This window comes from Megalopta genalis, chromosome 7 (genome assembly GCF_051020955.1).
Source record: "Megalopta genalis isolate 19385.01 chromosome 7, iyMegGena1_principal, whole genome shotgun sequence".
NCBI lineage: Eukaryota > Metazoa > Arthropoda > Insecta > Hymenoptera > Halictidae > Megalopta > Megalopta genalis.
This window is the reverse complement of record NC_135019.1, coordinates 11662845-11687209: the sequence shown is the minus strand read 5'-3', so window position 1 is coordinate 11687209 and position 24365 is coordinate 11662845. Positions and strand designations below refer to the sequence as shown.

General features: G+C 44.8%; 1 protein-coding gene across 1 annotated transcript in view; it reads left to right on the top strand.

The window, feature by feature from the left end:
• Positions 1 to 24365, top strand: part of LOC117229197 (kin of IRRE-like protein 3) — a 376701-nt gene that overhangs the window by 9137 nt on the left and 343199 nt on the right. The gene's annotated exons all lie outside the window — the stretch shown is intronic.

Genomic DNA, 24365 nt, shown 5'->3' with positions numbered 1-24365 from the left:
AGGGGGTGGCAGGAACTCGGCCACGTCCGCCCCAAACAATAACGAAACCGTCGGGGGTTAAAGATTCGTTGGCCGAGTTATGAGCGGAACGTTCGTCAAGGGAAACAGCCGAGCGTAAAAATAACTTCGGCTCAATCGAGCCGGGAGACGTGGATACACAGGAGCGTGGGTGGCAGCCAGGCGGCCGCACACCGGCGAGCATGCCGGGTCACACGGACGGATGTTTTCTGAGAACACACGGATCGCGCGAGGCACGGAGTGCTCTTTTACCGCGCGGTGAACCCCGCTTTCTCGGCGAAAAGAACGATTCCTCGGGAAAATACCACGGTATTCGAGAGACCCGTCCCTCCGCGAGCTATCGGTGGGAAGAGGCCGCGGGGAAAATGTTTGCAGAGTCAACCGAACGTGTTTTCGCGGCCCCGGTCGGCTTCTCTCTCGTCGATGAAACACATTAAAGCTTGGCTCCGGCCTGGTTATGGTCCGAGGAGGCGGTGGCTCGCGACACCTGCTCCTTCTGCTTTCGGATCCCAGATTATCGAGGCTCGCGACGTCCGAGAGCTGGCTTTGCGAACCACCGACTGCGTCGGATGCTACGAATGATCGAGCAGAATCTGATTTCTCGATGTCTACGCGCTCGCAACGCCTTTGGATAACTGAAGAATTTGATGGAAGGAGTGTGGCGGCCATCGATTTATGGCACCGTGGACGACGGCCGTGGAGATCTCCAACGGACAGCTTACGACTCGAGCGACAGTGAAGCTATTTTCGAGGACGCGTGCTAGTAATATTATAGAGAAAGCATGGTTTCCGTTCTTTAGAATCTTCCGTTTTCGGTCTCAATAGCAAATGCTGGTGTCATAAGCTCGGGATTTCCGAAGAGCTCGCTAAATTCGTAGTCGCGGCCAAAAAGCTGTAGAGAAGCTCGCGACACGAACGCGAAGGAAAAGGAAGAAAACGGGTTCTATGCTTTGATTGGTCAGCACGCTGCTTAACGCTAACCAATTAGAGAAAATTGTGACGTGAGAGCACCCTCGGTTTACCAGCGAGCAGAGGTACAAAAATGTAAGTTTTGCTGTCGATATGGTCGAGTGAAAATCGCTCCAAAAAGAATAAGAGTGCGGTGTAAATAGAAAGACTTTGAAACTCATTCGGGAACTTCGTACTACGAGTATATACAGTGACACACAAAAGTGTTCGTACACCATTTAAAACGCAATAACTTTTTCAGAACTGAGCTAAATGACTTGAACTTTTTTTTAGATGACAGAGGGACTAGTCTACTAATCGTTGGCTAAAATGCTTTCTTTTCTTAATTTTGCTATTACTTGAAATGAAAAGAAGAAATTAAAAACCCGTGTCTTTTAGCTTTTTTAGCTAAAGCTGTATAGCCTCAGCTTATAGGCTGTGCCTATAACGAAAATTGAAAAAGTGCCTTTTGTAGATCTCGGCAACTTATATACGTGTTGAAAATTTGATCGAGATCGCTTAACCCTGAGTCGAGCTGCAAGCGTGTACAATCCTTGAAGGATTTTCAAAATTGCAGATTTCTTACTGTTTTTGGTCAAAATCGTGATAAAACTGCGATTTTTGTGATCTTTAATTTGTTGTAATTCGTAACAACGTGAACCGATTTCGATAAAATTTTGAACACGTTTTCACAAGTTGCCGAGATCTGCGAAAGATATTTTTTAAATTTTCGTCATAGGCTTAGATAAAAAAGCTAAAAGATGAGGGTTTTTAATTTTTTCTTTTCATTCAAAGTAATAGCAAAATTAAAAAAAGAAAGCATTTTAGCCATCGATTAGTAGATTAATCCCTCTATCATCTAAAAAACAATTCGAGTCATTTAGTTCAGTTCTAAAATAGTTATTGCTTTTTGAAAGGTGTACGAACACTTCTGTGGGACGCTGTACCTCTACAAGAACTATTGCTGGAATTTCTGTACAATCTGACTGTGCGCACACTTTTGTCGAAATATAATATGTGTATTTCAATTCGCTTGTACATGCACACTTGATTCGCACATAGCTGCCTCACCGCCGCAGCCAGTAAGAGAGGGAATGTAAACACAACGCTGCCCTCTTCCGAGGGTGGTACCCCTCTGTTCTGCACGAACACCAATACCGTGTAAACACATATTAGTCATTGGCTTATTTATTATTTCACGGATGTCTCTAAATTACTTTATGGCGTCGATTATTTAGAATTCTAACAGCATTCGACGAAATACGATTTTTCGCCAGTCTGATCTTTGCAAAATACAGTAATGTCTCCCTAATTGACGCTCAGATTGTCCACAAAAATGGACAATTTTGGAAAATTTTCGAGCCTTGTGGCTCGTTTTTTTATGGCTATCGATTATCAACAACTATAAAAACGAGTTGCAAGACACGAATAATCGTATCTCCTCTTCCCAAATTATCCATTTTTGTGCACAATCTGAGCGCCAGTAAGGGAGACATTACTGTAGTCTGGGAAAATTCGAGTTTGCGCGAAGATTTGCAATCTCTTGTTATCTCTCTTCCATGCAGGAGTTGCATTCGAACCATGTGCGACGGTTGCAGCTGGATTTCAGTAGCTAGGAACTGATTGGTTATCGGGCCCGCGAGTATTTTCGTTATTGGTCGATACGGACCGTGTAATAGACTTCCTTCGATCTTCCAATTCGGAGAGGGAAGAGGCGACGACGACAATTTTTCGAACGCGTCTCGATCGGCGAGATCCGCGAGATCGGCCGAATTCATGGCCGGTGGTCGAATTTCAGCGTGAAACGTTGTTATGTACAGAAGCGGAGCCAGGATCGAATGTTGCGCTTCCAGGATCGGTTTTCCCCCGATGTTTAGAAGGTCCGCGTGATGGATGAGTGGAAACACTCCGGCGACCACCAGCCATCCGAAAGACAAAGTATGTTTTGTACGCGACCGCTGCCGCGCCGTTAACGAGCATTAACTTTCGCGCGGGAAAATATGTGGGTCGAAAGTTAGCCGCAAAGCGATGAAGCGTCGAGCACGGAAACCCGGGAGGGTTGAAACACGGCGAGAGAAAGAGGGGAAGGGAAGAAGGGAGAGAAAGAGAGAGAGAGAGAGAGAGGGGGGGGGTGGAAGGGTGTTAGGCTTGGTTTTGAAGCGGCTTTAATCCGTCCCAAGTTCTGTTTGGCTATCCAGTTTAGCCCCGGCTCTTTGAACCCCCACGGAATCGCGTTTCGCCGAGGTTATTAGTTCTTTGTCTCCTCCGTTCCGGCACCCGTCGCGCCCCGAAAAGAGTCTCCGTTCCAGAATTCCGTCTTTGTTAGCTTATTTCGTTCGCGCAATCGGAGTACTGTTTCCTGACGACGGCGGACCTCGCGTCACTTTGTGATGCGCCTCTCTGCGAAAAGGGTATCGCCGACTTTCGTGTCACTCGATTTAAATTCGTGAGAAAACTGGGCGCACGATTCGCACGTCGCGTCGCGTCGCATCGCATCGCATCGCATCGCATCGCGACGCGACGCGACGTCGCCTCGTTTCATTCCGGAATTAATTTGCCGTCAAACTTCCGACGCGGATACGCGAGTCACGTAGGAATCGGGTTATACATCGGTTACACGTCCCAGTGCCCTCGGCTCGTTAATGAGTTGTTTGGGAACGCGAACCTTCCTCGGCGGGGAGTCGCTTTCACGGCTCGTTACCGCCGATTTTTATTCCGCAGACAATGCTGTCCAAGCGGACCTGATTTCGGCGGTTTCCGCAGTCCGCGTCGGTCGAGATCGTTCGACCAATAGCTGCTTCCTACGGTAGCTGTGCACGAAAACGGACAATTTGGGAAGAGATGATACGATTGTTCGAGCCTCCCAGCGCGTTTTTATAGTTGTTGACAATTGTTAACCACAAAAAACGAGCTACGAGGCTCAAACAATTGTATCTCCTCTTTCAAAATTGTCCATTTTTGTGGACAATCTGAGCGTCAATTAGAGAGACATTACTGCATTTGAACTTGAAACATTGCTAACCGGCGATTTTACACAGAAGCTGTCTAATATTGTAGGGGAGGGGGGATTATTTTAAGAACTCTCTCCCTCTTCCTCTCTCTCTCTCTCTCTCTCTTTCTTTCTTTCTTTCTCTCTCACTCACTCGTGCTCTACCTTTCGACTACGCAGGACTTCCAGGAACTTAAGCAATAAGCTCAGGCTACTCGAAGCCATTCGTCCTCACTCTGCCTATCCTTCCCGCAAAAAACCCTAGAATATCATCAGCTTGTTAGATCGGACTTCTCTTCTTCATTTGACTTGATTTATTATCCCCTGCTGTCACTAACATACATTACACTTAGCGGTAAAACTTGTATCGAGGAACACTTGTTTCTCGATAGTCCTAGAGCACAGACGTGGTTGAACAGTGTTATTATATTCCTGTCATAGGAAATAAAGCGTTAACCCTTTGCACTCGAAGCCATTTCAACTGTAAATCTAAAATGATTTTTCTGACCTACGCTGATCGCTATTTTACACGGCAGAGCGCATTTTATGCGTGTGAAATTGAGTCTTGTGACTTATACAACAGTTCATACTTTTAACAATTTTTCAAATCTAAATGTAATCTTGATGTAAGAATTATTTTGGAATGTGATATAAACATTTTTTAGTGGTGCCTCGGGGTCTTCCGGGAACTTCCGCAATTGAATTAACATAACGTTAATATTCTTTTCGATCTATCGAAATCATCGAGAAAAGAAATGCATTCTTATTTAATCGACTCGAACGTTCGCCAGCCGCCAACGACGCTTGCCGATCTTTTACAGATTCGCTTTTTCATAGCCGAACTCATCTGCACCGCGTTCAAGAATGACACAATGGTCTCATCATCGATTGTTTCGCATAATATTATTTAATGCGATCAATACATCGAGGCTGCTTTAACCGGATTACAAATTTTATGCAGTTATGACAAAAATAGCTGCAATTGGAAACACGAAAAAGTTTGATGGAACTGGAAAATATTAATACGTTTCTTACAAGTCGGTAAAATTATTGAAATTATTTTTCAAAGAAATTTCAAAGTGGCTCCCGTTGCTCGTAACAAACGCAGAACATGTTCATTTAGCAGAAAGAATCGCGGTCTAGTTATCGCGCCGATTAATGATTACTCCTTTTCTTTCGACAAGCTTTTCGATAAACGAACGACCCAACATTATTCAGCATTTCCCCGCGAAGTTCTTCCAGCCAAGAAAAATTAGCATCAATCGGAGAGACGTAGAAACATCGTGGACAACTTTTACGAAAGCATAGACGAAGAGAAGACGCGAAGACTTCTGGCACGAACAAGTTGCCCCCTATTCCGGTTCATACAAAATTACCTGCGAAAGCGTTCCCTTTTTCCGGGAACTTTGCGATATTGTTGCCGCTGTTCCGGCCCGTTCCACAAAGGCTGAGATATCGAAGCGCAAACGGCGCGGCGGCGATGCACGCGTTACGGAAGTTCGCGAGGAATGGCAGAAGGCTTTCCGCGATCACGCACCCTCGTCGTCGTCGTCGTCGTCGTCGTCGTCGTCGCCCGGTGCGAGTTTAATAAAACTTCGAAAAGACTTCCGGTGCCGGCGCGACGCAGTCCTGGATCGCGACTCGCAAGCCCGCCTTCAACTTCCCCGGCTTGCCGCGATATAATCCGACGACTTCGACGTCCTTTTCTAAGTTTTCCGACGCCCTTCGCGTGTGCGGCGGACACGCGAGGCGAGAGACACAGGGGAAACGTTCTCTTTCGGGAAATTGAATCCTGTTTCGAATCCCACGCGGAAACTCTCCTAATGTCTCCCCCTTCTTCGCGACTCTCGATTTCCTCCGCCGCGTTATCGGGACGTGACAAATGATCGCGACAGACGGCACTCCTCTTATTCGAGGACCATTTAGCATCGCTATCTTCCACTCGCATAGACCGATAGACCGCGCGTTTTCTGTCTCTCTGACAAGATCGCGATAGGCGAACAATTACGGTTAGAAGAAACCGAGGATATCGATCTGTTATCGTCCACGAATCAAAGTTACCGAAGAAGAACGTACCTTTTCTTCTTTCTCTAGTTTTATCTTTGTGCCAGATAAAAGTGTCCCGAATCAATTGGGGAGAACTGAAATTAACCCTTAGCGCTCCGAAGGCTCCGCTACGGAGACATCGGTCTATAAATGTAACAATAAGAGATTTACTCCGATTTTTAACCAGCGTTATCGTAATATTTATCGCAAGTAACGTATATGTTGAACAAATGAACTGTATACTATACCATACGATAAAATAAAATAGATTAAATGAAGCGAGAAGGTAAAATAGAATGGAATAAAATACAAGAAATTAAGCTCGAATAAACTACGATAGTTTATACAGTAGATCTCAAAATCTATTATGATTAAACTATTAATTATTAAACCTTAGCGCTCCGAAGACTCCGCTACGGAGACATCGGTCTATAAATGTAACAATAAGAGATTTACTCCGATTTTTAACCAGCGTTATCGTAATATTTACCGCAAGTAACGCATATGTTGAACAAATGAACTGTATACTATACCATACGATAAAATAAAATAGATTAAATGAAGCGAGAAGGTAAAATAGAATGGAATAAAATACAAGAAATTAAGCGCTCCGAAAGCTCCGCCTACGGAGACATTTGTCATTTGTTCCGTAACTCCGAAGGCTACGCTGCGGAGTCATATGTTTTTAGCATACGCTATCTTTGGCGTTAGCAATTGTTATCTGTAGTTAACACGTCGAATGCCACGCCAGTTTTACAGAAATTGTCCGTGGCGCCACGATGAATTTTTCTTTTTATGTGATACATATAATATTGAAACATTATCTGCAATAGATAAGTTACAGTGTGTAACCATGTTTGACATGTTAATTGCGACAGGGGCCACTGTTTGAATTGACGATGGTAATAATACAAAATTTTAGATATTGACATTTGTTTGAAATTGTATACATTTCTATCAATTTGGGCGCGCCGGTCACCGGCGGTCCCCATGGCGTCACCGCCAAGTTAACACTTTATCGTCCGGTCGTGGTTGAGGCTGCCACTCAGTAAGGACTGGCTTAGTCGCGCGCGCATTTGCTCCCAGTACCGGCTAAATTTTCGCTATTCATTGTGTTGTGCTTATTCCTTTAAAAATAATAATAAATAATAATATAATTATTATAATTATAATTCATAAGGATATGGGGAGGTCAGCATACAGGAGGTCAGCTACTAACAAAACAGTAAAGAAGCGAAAACCGTCGATAGCTAAAAGTCGATTAATAGGCTATCGGTCGATAAGCATTGGCAATCGAAAAGCCGATTAATAGGCTAGCGATCGATAAACATTGGCAATCGAAAAGCCGATAAATAGGCTAGCGGTCGATAAAGTGTTAAGTGCCGGTCACTGGTGACCCCTGTGGCGTTCAACGTGTTAAAACGTGCTAAGATACCGAAGACGTATTTGATTTTGAAGAGTTAAAGGCGGACAGTGTACGAATTCGGGGTCGCATTGAAAGAGTCGGACCTGTCATCGGGTGCTCGAATTTCGCATAATTCCCGGGCAATCGGGACGGCACCGGCCGCGGGCCGGACAAAGTATGCCGGCGGCTGGGTGCTGCTCGCAGCTCGCACGCAATTAATTTCGACGAGAATAATGCGCGGCTGCCGCTTTTGCCTTTGTATGTTAATTGCACGGCAAACGCCGCGGCATTAAAATTGAAAGGGAATCATCGCGGCTGGATATTGTTCCGTTTCCAAGACTAAACCTTTCGATTAAAAGCTTATCCGGCCGTTTCGCTGGGAGCTGCAGGCGATGCGTCGAGCGTAGAAGTTAATTATGACCGAGGAGAGGAGAGGACTATGCCGTGGAATTTCGGGGAAACGAGCAGCAGGACCCCGATCGATCCAAACCGATCGATGGAAGCCGCGGGAATATAATTCTCCGGCCGCGCGCGTAAGCCGAGCAAGCCGTTTAAAGCCGCGACTCGATTAACACCGGCCCAGGCCCGGCCCGGCCCGGCCCGGCCCGCGGATTCGTCGGTATTTTTTGGCAAGCCGAACTCTCTCGTCGCGATAATGGAATCGCGGATTACAACGACTCACATTAATGAACACAATCCTGTCGTTTCTATCCTGGCCGCGGCCAGAATTACCCGCCGAAAATTGTTATTAGGCTTGCTTGCCAAATTATGCGATCAATTGCATTTTTGCGCTCGTTTCTCTTCATTTAACATCACCGCTGCCCATTGGTTAGGATTTACCACTTCGTGTAGACACTTGTTTAACACGTTTCAGTCACCGGTGGCTGACGAGAAAAATGACTTTAAAAAATCATGTTCCTCTACATAAGTAAATTTTAACTAATTTGCAGATCGTAGAAGAACGTACTCAAATATTACAAATTTTAATGAGCATTACTCATAGAAGGGAAACAGGCTTGGCGCTTAACGCGTCAAACATATTTGTCAACGGACTGTTTCTAGACATTTTTAATATTTCTCCAGGTTCAAACAGACTCCGACTAGTATAATAATTCAGCTAAGACGACCGCGCATCTTTGTTCATTTTGCAGTCTCTTCTGAAATACGTTGCTGTTAAGTGACAAAGAATCGTGTCACACAGAAATGATGCGCGTCGATAGCAACGAACACGATAAGGATTAACATCGATGGACAAGAAATTGAAACTTCTGTTACTTGATAGTAACAATAGTAGCTCTTCGATATACTGGGTAATTGCCATTCTATAAAACAGTGCAACTTTGGAATCACGGTTCGAGTCGTTTGATTATTACGGGCCCGCAATGTTTCCGGCGCGGATCGCGTCGCATATCTTCCCGTTCTCGCGCGAACGCTGGCAATAAAATCAGCGCAGCCGAAAGAAAATTGCACACAAAGCGTTCTCCATGAAACAGAGACGGAAAGAAGTCGACGAGAATCTGGCACAAGCGCAAACAAGCCGGCCATAAAAAGCCACGGTGTTTTACAGGGAGAATCGCGAGAGCTGTTTTCGAGGCCGATTGAAGCGTCGCTGCCGGAGACAAGGATTGAAAAACATTGGTTCACCGATGTCTCCGTGATGAAATAACGAAGCTGCGACCGACCCGTAGCCGTAGATCGTGAAATCGTTCGGTATCGAAGAACACCGGGTTGATAGATTCGCGAGAAACGCCGATATTTCTCGGCCGTTATCGGCGCGGGCCGCGTCGCCGGGTTCCCGGCAATCTCAATTTGCAAAATATCGGGGAACCCGAAGGGTTCCGAGGGAAAAGGGGACGACGAGGGACGTCGTCGACTGGATTCACGCAGGACGTTTTATCTTGGTGCCGTACCGGGAGATTCAGGGTAATCGAATACAGGATCCCGGGTCCGAAGCAGGCTGCCTCGGCGAATAAGGGAGCCGGCTCCCGTAAAGCGAGCCAGACGATCTCTCGCCGGCACTAAGAACGTAGCAATTACTTAAAAGCTTCCAATTGTTTACGAGTAGAAAGACCGGGCCGGAGTTTATGGGGTTCGCGTCCCAACAGGTGGCGGTGCACGAGCCCGGAACACGGAGTCGAGTCACGACCCCCTCGCGGAAAAATCATTCTAGCTCGCATCAGACTTTCAAATCGCTTGGTCGACAACCAAGCTACACACACCGTGTATTCCCGGAATTACGAACGTAATCGTTTCGAGTGCCTCGGTCCAGAGGAGTCTTCGACTCCGGTGCCGCGGAATCACCGATGCGCGGGGTGCGATTCCTGAGTCCGGCAGGAACGATATCGCCGTTTTAAATCGAGATTAACACTAGATTTATGGAGCACAAAAAACAGCTGTTTTATATTAGTTTGTAATAGGAACATTCAGATATTTGTTCTGATTTTTTGCAAGTGTTATTGTAATATTTGCCGTAAGCTTTACGATATGAATAATCGTAAGTTAAAAAATTAGCGACCCGTCATTTTGACGGGTTACGTGAACCTAGTGTTAACACTTTATCGAGTGGTAGCCTATTTAAGCGGTTTCTTGTATTTAACACTCTCCGATCTGTAGCCTACAAATTGGCTTTTTATTCCGATCAGTAACCTGCGCTTCAACTGTCATGGCAATCAATAATTTGTTACCTATTATTGAACTGGAAGTGTTAGATTGAACTACTGTAAGCTTTCCATATTATTACACCATTTTTTAAATATTACATACCTCTCGCAATTAATAAAATATACAGGGTGTCCCAAAAATGTCTCGTAATCCGGAAATGGTGGGTTCCTCAGGTCATTTGAAGCAACTTCTTCCGTTCTAAAAATTTTTTCCGAGGCACCGTTTTAACGAGTTATTAACGAAAAGCAGTGACCAATAAGAATCGAGTACGGCTGGCGCCGTTGGCTCGGCCGGCTCGCGCCAGCTGAGCTGGGATTCGACCGCCTCGACCGCTGGCGCCGTTGGCTCGGCCACCTCGCGGCAGCTGAGCTCGCCTTTCATTGGTCACTGTTTTTCGTTAATAACTCGTTAACGGTGCATCGGAGAAAATTTTTGTAAAGGAAAAAGTTGCTTCAAATGACCTGAGGAACCCGCCACTTTCGGATTGCGAGACATTTTTAGGACACCCTGTATAAAATAGATGAAATAAACATCGTTTAATGTTAATGTCATGAAAATATAAAAATGTTATTTTTATAGCGATTTAATTACCGTATAATAACAGAAAGCTAATCATTAAACATTCCTATAAGCGACAGAAATGACGCATATAAGAGTTCGTGCCCGAAAGTCCAAGCCGAAACAGAGCTGGTATCACCGGTGAGACGTGTAGAGGACGTTCAACCGCAAACGGTCGGTAAAGAGTTAAGTGGATATTCTAGCGTAAATTGCGTTTTTGCTAATCTTTCGTCGCGATACTCCGACGAAGAGACTATAACACCGTTTGCAGCCATATTTTGGCTTAGCACGGAGCCCTAAAAGCAGCTGTTTTTTATTCATTTATATTATATCATATATTATTGCAATAGTTTATATTATATATTATTATAATATTTACCGCAAGTAACACGTGTATTAAATAAATAACTCGTAAATCTATCTTCAAAATCTGAATACAGTAAATTCTCCCTAATTGACGCTCAGCTTCGAAACGAAAATGAACAGTTTGAGAAGAGGAGATACAATTATCCGATGCTCGCGGCTCGCTTTTATAGTTACCGATTGTCAACTACTACGAAAACGAGTCGCGAGACTCGAATAATCGTATCTCCACTTCCCAAATTGTCCATGTTTGTGGACAATCTGAGCGTCAATTAGGGAGACGTTACTGTAATCGTAAATGAAAAGATTAACAACAATTTGAAAATAAAAAACGGCAGGCTTAGTGTCAAATTGAAAGTAAAAAGCGCAGATGACCAACGAACAAAATGATAAACCTGCCCAAGAACTGTACAGCACTGGAAGATGCGAAATCCGGGGTCAAACAGCATCCGAGACAATCGTAAAGCCGAATCGTTATCAGAAACCGGGGACTCTGTAGTCTCGGAGTTTCGTAGCGAGTTCGAGGCGTGTTACGAGGTGGCTTCGGGGTGGATCCGCGAGTAGTCCGAGGCGGAACGGCGGTTCGTCTGGCGGCCTTAAATCCGGGCGCCGGTAAACTTTTCGGCCGTGTTCGCGCCATTAGCGTCGCGCGGAAAACACGCCGCACCGCCGCGCCGCGCCGGGAAACTGATGCGTCTCGTCGGCCGATTATTTCGCGGACCGTCGCAGCGGAAAACGCGCGGCTCTGGCTCGCGGCCGCGATTCCTGTCGCTCGTAAAGCAAGTGTTCCGTGGCCCGGCGAATTCGCCGCGGATCCACGCGCGGAACGGATCGCGCTCGGCTCGAAGCGGAAGCGGGGACGGCCGTGGCGGCGAGAAAATGGAAAACAAAGTTGGTGATCGAACCGCCGTCGCTGGACAGGAGCGGAGGAGGTGCCGGGCGCGGGTGCCGGAGTTACGATCGACGCCCGGCGTCGGCGTCGCGACGACTCCTGATTCGTTCCGCCGCCGTTACGCGCCGCTCCGCATCGGGAGACCCCCGTTTCACCCCGTAAAACCACGCGGCGCATAAAAAACCAGCTCGGGAAACTGTTTTACGAGGCATCCATTTGAATTTATTCACTGTAAAGACATTTATCGTCGGAGCGACACGCTCCCGCACGTTCCGCGACAACGCGGCCGCCGGCGCTATCTGCTTCGCTCCGCGACACGCCGCGCGGAAACGCGTAATCCCGCTCGATTTCACCGATACGCGCGTACAAACTGCTAGGAAACAGCTCCCTCGAATCACTGTCCCTGTTATGCCGGTTTTCGGCTTTTTGGGTCCTGCGCGGTTCAGATTCTGCTCCTAGATCCCGAATTCTCTTTCGGTGTTCCATCGATGATTCAACTGCAAGGAAGACCGCTTTAGAAGCTTTCAAACCCGTCGTCGTCAGCTGTTCCCAGTGTTGCCAGGGAATTGATGGCGCGAGGGGAATCTCTTCGTTCTCAGCGTTGTCAACAATACGTCGATGCCAGGGATTTTGGTAATATCGAAGTACGTTGTAGTCCATGTGCAATTAGGGAAGGTTTAAGTCATCATTTCTCATGTTTCTAAATTGTTCAAAAATTACAAGTCCTCGATGTTTCCAGTTTTTGCAGATTTTTGCGGAAACCGCCTTCAAGCTTGAATTTATATCTCCGAAACTATCGAAGAGAGCTACAAAGAAGCGATTTTTTTCTGGTAATGTTAATTGTTTCAAATATTAGAAAATTTATTTCAGATACGTAGATCCTTTAAGTCATCATTTCTCATATTTCTAAATTGTTTAAAAATTACAAGTCATCAATGTTTCCAGTTTTTGCAGACTTTTACGGAAACCGCCTTCAAGCTTGAATTTATATCTACGAAACTATCGAAGCTACAAAGAAGCGATTTTTTTCTGGTAATGTTAAAGGATATACGTATCTGAAATAAATTTTCTAATATTTGAAACAATATTTTTTCGATATACAAAAAATAAAGAGATTTTTGCTTTGTACGTTCGATCTTCGGTTCAAGCGTCGACAAAGAGACAAATATGTCCGTCTTCTGTGAGCTCTCCCTTTATCAGTCCATTTGTTTAATCCGCGAACGACATGGGGATGTAGAAAAGTGTTCGTTTTGGCATAAAATGGCACGTAATGTTTGCGCGACAGACGTTGATTCGGAAGAATAGCGCGATTGGGCGTGGTGGGAACGGCTATCGAGCATGGTCGGTCCGATCGGATCGTGCGAGCTCGCCGGCATCGCTCGATAGCGCGAGAATGGCGGAGGCATCGTGTTCCCTCGATTATCGGAACGTCTGTTTTCCGAGCGAACGATCATCCGCGGCAAACGCGAGGCGACGCGTTCCCGAACACGTGTTTCCCGGCCGGCACATCGAACGCGGACTCATGCACGGGGACACACGAGCGAGTTTCTATCCCATTCACCGGCTCCCGTGACCGGGATACACGTACACACAGCTGCTCGAGCTAATGATCGCCGCCCCAGCAAGATTCTGTTCGACTGACTTTACCCGCGATATATATTTCTCTAATAAACAAATCCTTTACGTCCCTTTAACACGATTATTTATTATTAAATCAGCTTTGCGAATCATTCGTTGAAATCTGTTCGGACACGGAATTATTAGGGGGACCGGAAAGTTATGTCGTTTGTTTTGCATTAAATTCAAACAGATAAATTTTTAACTAGTTTTTATTTTCAATCAATGATGTAACCACCCTCATTATCAACAACCTTTTTTCATTTAGTATGCAAATTTTTAGTATGCAAAAATATTAAATTAAAATATCATTTACGAACTTTGTTTATCTTCACTGTACACCTCGCATAAAAATTTCATATGGTGACATGCACATTAGAAAATTAAAACGGCTGTCGCGGTTAAACTATATATTATTTCGAGTCCGAAAAATTAGTAAATATTCTTCGGACGTTCTAAAGTAAAGGTGAACAGCGTTTTTCTTAAAAATATCACTTTTACGAAGTAAAAAATAATCCGGAAAGTTCACGCTTCGTGACTTGTTCGATACTTCGAACGCGGCTCGAGTCCGTCCCGATCTTCTGTCAAAGCCTCGTGCTGCGGGATCTCGAACGTCGCGCCCTCGCCTCTCATTGGTCAGTGTTTTTCGTCAATAACTCGTAAACAAAGCCGCAGATCGCATTTTCGCAAAGGAAAAAGTTACTTAGAATGACCTCGGCTAACCCACATTTCCGTATTGCGAGACATTTTTGGGTCACACTGAGAGCACACATAGAAAGCAAGTGACCGAACGACGCGCACAGTATGTATTCCGAGAGGCGCGTTCGTTCGCGTATTCTCGGACAAGTTCCACTTACCGAAGTTTCTCGGTCGATCCGCGCGGAGGAGGGGAACAGCCATTTTATTCGACGCTCGCGGATCTATCAGTTCTCCATTGTTCGAAACAGTCCAAAGTGCCAGGTCGATGCCGAAAGGAACATCGAGGTTCGCTACGGGAAAATATTGGATCGGCCGGGAATTGAAGGATGTTGTTGAATAGAATAGGAGCCAGTCGTTCGATTCATGATAGTTTCGAAGATTTTTGTTTCGCGGATACGAAGGTGACGAAAAACTCTTGCCAAACTGTTGGATCTAATATAAAAGCTAGTTCGGCTAAGTTGTTCGAGCCGTCAGACGCTTGCAAGATAGACGAAGCAACTACCTGTTTGATTATACACGCTCGGGGACCCCGTCTTGCGGGAAATATGAGCAAAGTTGGGCCATAATAACTTCTTTTTTTCTTATCGGAGACATGAAAATTCCTACTTATCTGTATTTTATTCTCTTCGCTCTAATAGTTCGCAAGATACGAGCGGGTTGGAATCGCAGCGGCGTGAGTGACGTATACGAAAATGTTCACTTGTATCTTAAAATGTAACCGATATACGTGGAAAAGCGACAAAAAGACAAGTGAAATAAATAATACAGTTACTATAAGTTAACGCAACTGTAATATAACTTACCACTGAATTAGCTTATCTCTGAATTAGCTTATCTCTGAATTAACTTATCTCTAAATTTACTTATCTCTAAATTAGCTTACCTCTGAATTAGCTTATCTCTAAATTAACTCATCTCTAAATTAATATTAACTGTAAATTATCGTAACAATAAATTTGGTCAGTATATAATACATGCCTTAGTAAACAATAACATTCCTTGCTTCTTACAATGAGTAAACTGTGACTTACGCCACTATGATTCTAATCGACTCACATTCGAGGTTATTTATTAAATCCAACGCAATGACTGCTTTCTTTCAAGCTCTTCCATCCTCCAACTCGGTTCTCTCGAAAAAGCCTTAAATAAAAAGAAAAAAAACGCTGTTCTTTATCTTCGACCCATTTTTACAAGTATAATGTTCCCTCTTCTGATTCCACCGCCGATTACTGACCAGCCTGTACGCGATTATTTATTATTAAATCAGTTTACTGTACACCTTGCATAAAAATTTCATATGGTGTCATGCGCACTAGAAAATTAAAACGGCTGTCGCGGTTAAACTACATATTATTTCGGGTCCGAAAAATTAGTAAATATTCTTCGGTCGTTCTAAAGTAAAGGTGAACAGCGTTTTTCGTAAAAATATCACTTTTACGTAGTAAAAAAGAAATCCGAAAAGTTCACGCTTCGTGACTTGTTCGATACTTCGAACGCGGCTCGAGTCCGTCCCGACCTTCTGTCAAAGCCTCGTGCTGCGGGCTCTCGAACTTCGTGCCCTCGCCTCTCATTGGTCAGTGTTTTTCGTCAATAACTCGTAAACAAAGCCGCAGATTGCATTTTCGCAAAGGAAAAAGTTACTTAGAATGACCTTAGCTATCCCACATTTCCGTATTGCGAGACACTTTTGGGACACTCTGTATAAAAACGGAGGTCTCGCAGCGTCGCAGTCGCTATCAAAAATGACGGAGGAAGTCGTCAAGAAGGGTTTGGGGGAAAGATTAATCGGCCAGTCGCTCGAAAATATTGAACCAGCGAATTATTTGATTCCAGGCGGCGAGAGGTCTCCGTTAATCGGAGGCTAGCGAATTTTTCGTCCGAATAAATGGGATTGCCGGCCGAGTACAAAGATCGGGAAACGCGTGGTAAACGCGGCGGCAAACAAACAAACGAGCTGTGCGGCCGGCCGACAAAAGTTACAACCAACGAGAGTGTGTGTGTGTGTATGTGTGTATGAGAGAGAGAGAGAGAGAGAGGGAGAGAGAGAGAGAGTCGACTGGTTCAGCCCTTCGACGATAAAACGTCGTCGTCGCAGTCGCTCGATTTACAGAGCTCCGCAAACACACGGCTCCCGCACGAATTTCCATCGCACTCGGCGACCAGAAAGGATTCAATTAACCGACTCTCCGGACGCGTTCCTTTTAGCGCAAACGCGTCGCCGACACCGATTTACCCCCGGGCGATTTTATTCCCGTTCGCCATCTCGCGGTCGAACATCGCCGATAACCTTATTACGCGTGTGCGATTGATTTCCGGTTTCACGGTGAAAAGTTCTCTCCGGCCGCCAGAACGCAGCGGATCCTTTGCCGATGCTCGTCTTCCGGTTCTGAAACTCGGAACCCACCGCTGCAATTTCAAAGTCGGATCTGTCGATTCGCACAGAGCTCGAAGGGAATGGATTGCTCTGGGAGATTTTTCTCGAGTATCAGACGCCGTAAAAGCTGGCTATGTTTCGATTAACCAATTAACTGCTCGACGTTGCACGTTCCTCGGGGTTTTATAGACGGTGCGATCCGATTGTCGATTTTTCTAGACACGCGAACGCGTTCTCCGTCGATTTTCTTTTCAGACTTTTAGATAGACTTTTCTTTCAGGTTTCTCTCGATAGTTCGGTTACCGTTTTTCACGAGCAAACGGTGCGATTATACAGGGTGTTCCAAAAATGTCTCGCAATCCGGAAATGGCGGGTTCCTCGGATCATTTGAAGCAACTTCTTCCTTTACAAAAATTTTTTCCGAGGCACCGTTAACGAGTTATTAACTCGTAACGAGTTATTAACGCTCACTGGCTCGGTCGCCACGCGCCTACTGAGCTGGGATTCGACCGCCTCGACCGCTGGCGCCGTTGGCTCGGCCACCTCGCGGCAGTTGATCTCGCCTCTCATTGGTCACTGTTTTTCGTTAATAACTCGTTAACGGTATCTCGGAGAAAATTTTTGTAAAGGAAGAAGTTGCTTCAAATGACCCGAGGAACCTGCCACTTTCGGATTGCGAGACATTTTTGGGACACCCTGTATAAGCGAAAACTCTGAAGAAATTATAATTCGAACCTGTCAACCGTATATGACGAAGTATAATATTTTATCGGAGATATCTGATCTATACGTTTTCTAAAACTGTCATAAAATATTTTATCAAAGTTAACAATCAACAAGCGAGAAGCCATTTTTTTTTTAAATACAGTAGAACCTCGATTATCCAGACTAAGTAGAATGACGTTAATGTTCGTATAATAGGTACTAAATTATAGTGCTGGATTACAAAGATTTTTATCGACATCTATAGTAAATCGTTTTGCACGTGGGTTACCTTTGACAGAGTTGATTACATGTGAAACCTATTTGAACAATAGAGATTTCTGATATTTGTGGACCGGAAAATCGAGATTGTATTGTACTTTAAGCGTGACAATATAACTTCTCTCTCATTGCGAAGAAGAAAGTTCCCATTGTGAAATTAGTTGAACGAAAGTTAACTGTCCGGTTAAATTCTCCAAGTTAGCAGGTGGAAACTTATAATGATTTAATAGAAGCAATCGTTAAAACGAGTTTACGATCAAGACACGCCGAGATCTGATTACGAGAAGCAATTGCAGTAAATTCTCTCCAATTGTCCCTCAGCTTGTAAACAGAAATGGGCGATTTGGGAAGAGCAGATACGATTATTCGAATCTCGCGGCTTGTTTCTATGGTTGTTGACAATCGGCGACTATACAAATGAGCCGCGAGGCTCGAATAGTCGCACCTCCCCTTTTCAAGTTGTCCATTTCTGTTTACAAGCTGAAGAAAAATTAGGGAGAATTTAGGTAGGTGCTAGGTACGTGATCGTCGAAGTGCGACACGTGGCCTCGGAATTGCCTTCGAATCGCGGCAAAAAATTAGAAAAAAAAATGTTAAGTCATCGTTTTTACTCTAGCATTACTATGTACTCATAGTAATCTACATAGGCATGCTGGTCGCTGCCTTTTCTGCCGACTCGAGTTTCTATAAAAACGAGCCGCGAGGCTCGAAGAATCGTGACCGGATGTCTGACGTTTACCGTTTTCAATTCCGAGCTCCGGGCCTTTTAGGGAGAATTTACCGTACACAGAGATGATAGAAAAGATAGATGAGAGAATTTAATCGGAGAGAATTTACTGTACACCCTCTTGCGTTTAATGTTTGCGGACAATTAAGCGACAGGTCCAATTCCATTCGTACGCCTCCTTGCGCCGGAAGGAGATCTTAGGAAGCGCGCAACCCGTTGGGAGAGGGTCGCTACGTGATTTTTACGTGCTCCCTCTAAAAGTCTATTTTCATCCGTTTCAAAGGCTCCATCTAACTTCTCCGCTCCCGGCGGCTAACTTTAATGGTCAGTTAGTTGATAGTCTAGCCAATAAGGGCGACTTTCCTGATAAGACGGGACGCTTCGAAGTAAATCTAGATCGCGTCAAGACGGAGCACGAGTGCTTCGCATCAAACTTCACTGTGTCAAGCTTAATTTTATTGAATCGCGACGGTGCTCGTCGAAGATCCGGTTAGAAAGTCTGGCCGCCGTCTACTCGCGTTCTCGCGCGAGTTTCGATCCAATTAGGGGAAGCACGTCGGCGTATTGTCTGGAAAAATCGCAGTTAGATTGGAATCTTTCCGGACAACGTGATACCATTCACTGGCCCAGCCAGCCTGGACGTTGAAACACTGCCCGGAGCTCTGCTTAGGAGTAAATCAGCGACCACCATTGGACGGCCTTATGAACGCGGGAAGCTTTATTACCGCGTTAATTAACGCGTCCTATTCCGGATTCCCTTTGCGAAATCCGCGTCGTCTCTACCTTCTTCCCTCCACCTCCGTTTCTCCCTTCTTTGCCCGTCCGTTCTCCTCCCTTTTCCTCGCCCTTTGACGCAGATTCGATCCGCCGTAGACCGCGAGAACTTGCGGTCCCGATTCGGTCTGCGAAAAATAAACACCGGCAACCGTTTCGTCCTTGCTCGAGGATTCGCTTTCTGATTTCTTCGCTGTTTTCTCAGCGCGATACCAACTCCTCCTTTGCCCTTCCGTTCGTTTCATATTCTTCGGCCGCCTCCGTCGCGATCCAGAAAAATTCGTGGCAGACTGGAAATCGGCTGCGATTCCCTTCTTTTAGGAAGACATTTAGCACGTTCGCTATTTTATTTGTCGCATCAAATGCATCGTGTCGTCTGTAAAATGTGATAAAAATGTCGTCAAAGGGAAGCTTTAAATTCTTTATACGCTATTCTTTATCGTGTCATGTGTTATAGTTTCAGATAATGACATTCATAAAATGAACTTGATGCCTTTATCCGAAATATAAAATCGCGATCGTCGCGTATCTGCGGCGCTGATAGCGAACGTGTTAATATACGTTGATTTCGCTTCGTGTAGTTTTTTCCCGAATTTCGTGCTACGCTTGAGCTAATAGCTCGATCATCAAGTTTTGTTAGAATCTACTAGAACTCTTTAACTCTGCTAGTGAATCAATTATATGCGAGGAAGTCCGAGAATTCGACGAAAAATTTAGGGACAGGTGGTTTGAAGTCCAAAAGAATTGCAATACTGCAGACTCATGTGCAGTAAATTCTCCCTAATTGACGCTCAGCTTGGGAACAAAAATGGCCAATTTGGGTAGAGAAGACACGATTATTCGAACCTTGCGGCTCGTTTTTATTGTTAACCCTTTTCACTCGAATGGCGACTCCAAGGCGCCATTAAAAATTGTTACGTCGCGTTTCAAAATAATGTTATTAATCGAATTTGTTCATATTTGTAAGAACTGTTGAAAGGATAACTGTTGCATCAGTCACAAAATTCAATTTCATACGTATAAAATGCATTAGGTTACATAAAATGAAAATACAGTGGATCAGAGAAACTGTATTAAATTTTGCGTTAATTTGGCTTCGAGTGCAAAGGGTTAATATTGTCGAGGTTATTTTTCGCTGAGCCGCAAGGTTCGAATAATCGTATCTGCTCTTCCCAAATTGTCCATTTTCGTTTCCTAGCTGAGCGTCAATTAGGGAGAATTTACTGTATTTCAGTCTAACCTCTTGCCGCGTGCCATTCTCTTCACACTTACGACGACTAGAGAAGTTTTTCGATTATAATAATTTCTTAGAAGAAGAAGGGAACTTGCATTTATTGTGTGCATACATTTCCTTGAATATGTAAACATTGTGGAGAAAAAAGAAGAAGAAGGGAATTTGTATTTATTGTGTGCATACATTTCCTTGAATATGTAAACATTGTGGAGAAAAAAACAACAGAATTTGATATCTCAACTTAAAAGGACGGAATAGCATTCATGCTTAACACTTTATCGTCCGGTCGTGGTTGAGGCTGCCACTCAGTAAGGACTGGCTTAGTCGCGCGCGCATTTGCTCCCAGTACCGGCTAAATTTTCGCTATTCATTGTGTTGTGCTTATTCCTTTAAAAATAATAATAAATAATAATATAATTATTATAATTATAATTCATAAGGATATGGGGAGGTCAGCATACAGGAGGTCAGCTACTAACAAAACAGTAAAGAAGCGAAAACCGTCGATAGCTAAAAGTCGATTAATAGGCTATCGGTCGATAAGCATTGGCAATCGAAAAGCCGATTAATAGGCTAGCGATCGATAAACATTGGCAATCGAAAAGCCGATAAATAGGCTAGCGGTCGATAAAGAGTTAACAGATTATTAAGTAATAACTAGAGATCGCCAATTAGGGATAATTTACTGGCACTTGTATTAAAGAAATATCGTGTGATTTGCCGACAAAATGTCGGCTAAATAAGTTTGATTTCGTCGAAAGAAAGGAAAGGAAATCGAAAAATATTTCTTTTCGATCGCGTATAATTTCTAGCGGTTTTATTTCATTTAGCCTCGATTATCAAATCAAACCGAGCGCGAAGCGCTCGTTGTTCTATTATACGAGAAATTCTCTCGCATGAACGCACACACGTCCCGCAATTAATCCATACAGCGGAGATTCTAATGCAGCGGAAAACACTGTCCGCCGGCAGAAAAGCCTATTCGTTTTCCGGGATCGATATTTTTGGGACGTCGCGGCGGGGAATCGAAGGCGGTTTGTCGTCGCGACGGAACAGTTGGGCCGCGTGTTCCTTAACCCTTTCGCTACTACGGGCCACTATAGTGGCCCTCCATAAGATGTCACTGAGGTACTACGGGCCACTATAGTGGCCTTTCGTATGATGCCACTGAGGTACTACGGGCCACTATAGTGGCCTTTCGTATGATGCCACTGAGGTACTACGGGCCACTATAGTGGCCTTTCATAAGATGCCTCTGAGGTACTATGGGCCACTATAGTGGCCTTCCATAAGATGCATTATATTGCATAATGTTTTATTTCCTCTCATACTGTAAATTAAAGAGCGCATGCTAAGACGTTATAAATACCCTGGAATACCCTTTATTTATAAATACCCTTTGGAGAGAAATTTTTTCGTACGAAAACATTCAAGCAGCTTGAGTTCTCCGCCGCGGTACTCCCGCTGACGATCGGCGTCGCGTAGCGTGCAGTGATGTCGCGGCGCTCCGTTCAGCGGAAGTACCGCGGTGGAGAACCCGCCCGTAGCGAAAGGGTTAAAATCGCGCAGGGAGACGTTTGAAGGGCCGAGGCGAGAAGAGAGGCGCGATATTCCCGCACGTCTCGGCCGACTTCGGCCGGACGAACGGGACCGGGTTCCGCGGGAACTTTTCGCATTAATAATTCCATCGCGCGTTCGGAATTATAAATCACGGTCCCTCCCTATTGGAAATGTTTGAAATTCCGACGGTTCTCGAAGGGGATGTACTCGGATCGCATAGAAGTTCGCCAGGAGTTCTTTATTCCCTCGCGTGTCCGGGACCGCGGGGGAGGCCTCCGTCTTCTTTCCTTCAACGCGGCGCGCGGGTGTTCTCTCGCCTCCCCAGTCCCCCCTCGCCCCGCACTCGCCCTTATTTTCCGGCGCTTCCAGGACATTTCGGACGGGGAGGACTTTCGACGGGACAACGGCGTTCTTAATTGCTAATCCACGTGTCCCGGATATTCGCTGACTTACGTGGCGCGCGTGCCAACTCCGCGTACGTAAATTCCCGTAACGAGACCCAATTTCAGCAGTCCCGTGCAGCCGGCGTTAATTGCCGCCGCCTGATAAAAAATAAATACCCCCGAACCCCCGCCCCCCGGGACGCGACGAGTCGGGTCCGACGAGGTCGTGCGACCGGTGTTTCGTAATTTTCCCGAATTATTCGCCGATAGAGGCGCAAGTGCCGACAACAGCTTTGCTGCTTCATAAAATTCCGCTGCTCCTTGGAAATACCGATTTTTAGGCGCGCAGACCGTTCACGGCGGCCTGGGGATTATTTAGAGCAGTTATTTGGCTGTCCGAAAAATTATCTCGCTCCTCCTCTCTCGGTATTTATTTGTTTAACCAGTTAACTGTGGCGATCTCTTTGCGAAACGTCCACCTGCGTGTGTCGCGATAATCAAGCGACCATAGGTATAGCCGTCAAACACAGAGTAAGTTATTTTAGAAAATGAACAATTTTATTAGTAATATTTATTATACAAAGTCGCTCAACATGAACATATATTTATACATAGTGAACGGAAAACTTAGAAAAGAAAATCAAATATTTATATAGAAGTTAAAAATTTTGAACTGTTGCTATTGTGTGATATTCACGAAAACAAGGAACGAACGCGTAGTATCACTTTGCACGTCGGACACCGTTATCGCGATTCTTTTCTAATCTTTTTTTTTATAACAAACAGCACATCCTCGCGAAGGATTTCGTCTTGGCCTCTAAACATCTTAAACATATTAAAATTTACGAGTATAATTTAGTTTTCGCCAGAATTACAATTTAAATATCAAATTGTAACAAAACTTTACGAATGACGGATATAATCGTTGTGACAGAAAATTCTGCCACATCTTCGTGACAACTGTTCGTGTCAACTAAGATGGACGTGCCAATATTCAAGTGAGCAGTTCGGGAGTTGGATATTTCGATTCCGAAAAGTCTAAACTGAGGTGCTTCGGTTATAGAAATGACCATTTCTTTATTATAGTTGAGATATTTACAATATTCGACGAGCGTTCTTGCTGCAACTGCCGCGCCGCTCACGAATATGGCGACTGCCCCGCATGCCACCTTCCCCTGGTCAAGAAACCTAGCGCGTGGCAAAATATCTTCGTGACAACTGTTCGTGTCAACTAAGATGGACGTGCCAATATTCAAGTGAGCAGTTCGGGAGTTGGATATTTCGATTCCGAAAAGTCTAAACTGAGGTGCTTCGGTTATAGAAATGACCATTTCTTTATTATAGTTGAGATATTTACAATATTCGACGAGCGTTCTTGCTGCAACTGCCGCGCCGCTCACGAATATGGCGACTGCCCCGCATGCCACCTTCCCCTGGTCCTAAATATTCGAATGGAAGTATAAAACTATGTAACTTGTCGATCGATATTATCGACTGTAACTAACTATGGTCATCGACAAGCTCGTATATGGTGCATCTTTTTGGTAGGGAGAGAACTTGTCGAGGTAGTGTTTTAGATCCACTAGCCGTGTGTCTTAATTAAGTAAGTAATCAACTGAAAATACACTCCACTGTCTTTGTACATGCCTTAACTCTGTCGCTTCGGTTGTGAATTTTCGATTCGAGCTCTAAATCTCTCGATATTTACGAAAAACGGTTAGCGGCGGTCATCTTGTGACGTCATGCTCGTGAGATTGACACTACTCTGGCCGAATATTGCAAATATCTCCGCAATAACTGCAAAACGGATATTTCTACAACCGAAGTACCCGAGTTTAGTCTTTTGGGAATCTAAATTTTCCACTTGTGAACTGCACACTTCGATATCGAAGCGTCAGTTTTAGTGGATCTAGACCTCTGCAAACTAATATACGTATATGGTTTTCTTCTATGTGTGGGTCGTCATATAGTGCGGCGTCTCCACTACCTTAACTGGTTAATTGCTGGCGAAAGCGACCAATTAGTTAACCCGACGGCACGCGCGCGAGATTCTGAAACTAAAGAGTATCCGCGTGCGGTGCTAATGCGCGATCTAAACGAATTGCCTCTGTCCTAATTAAAATATTTCATTAT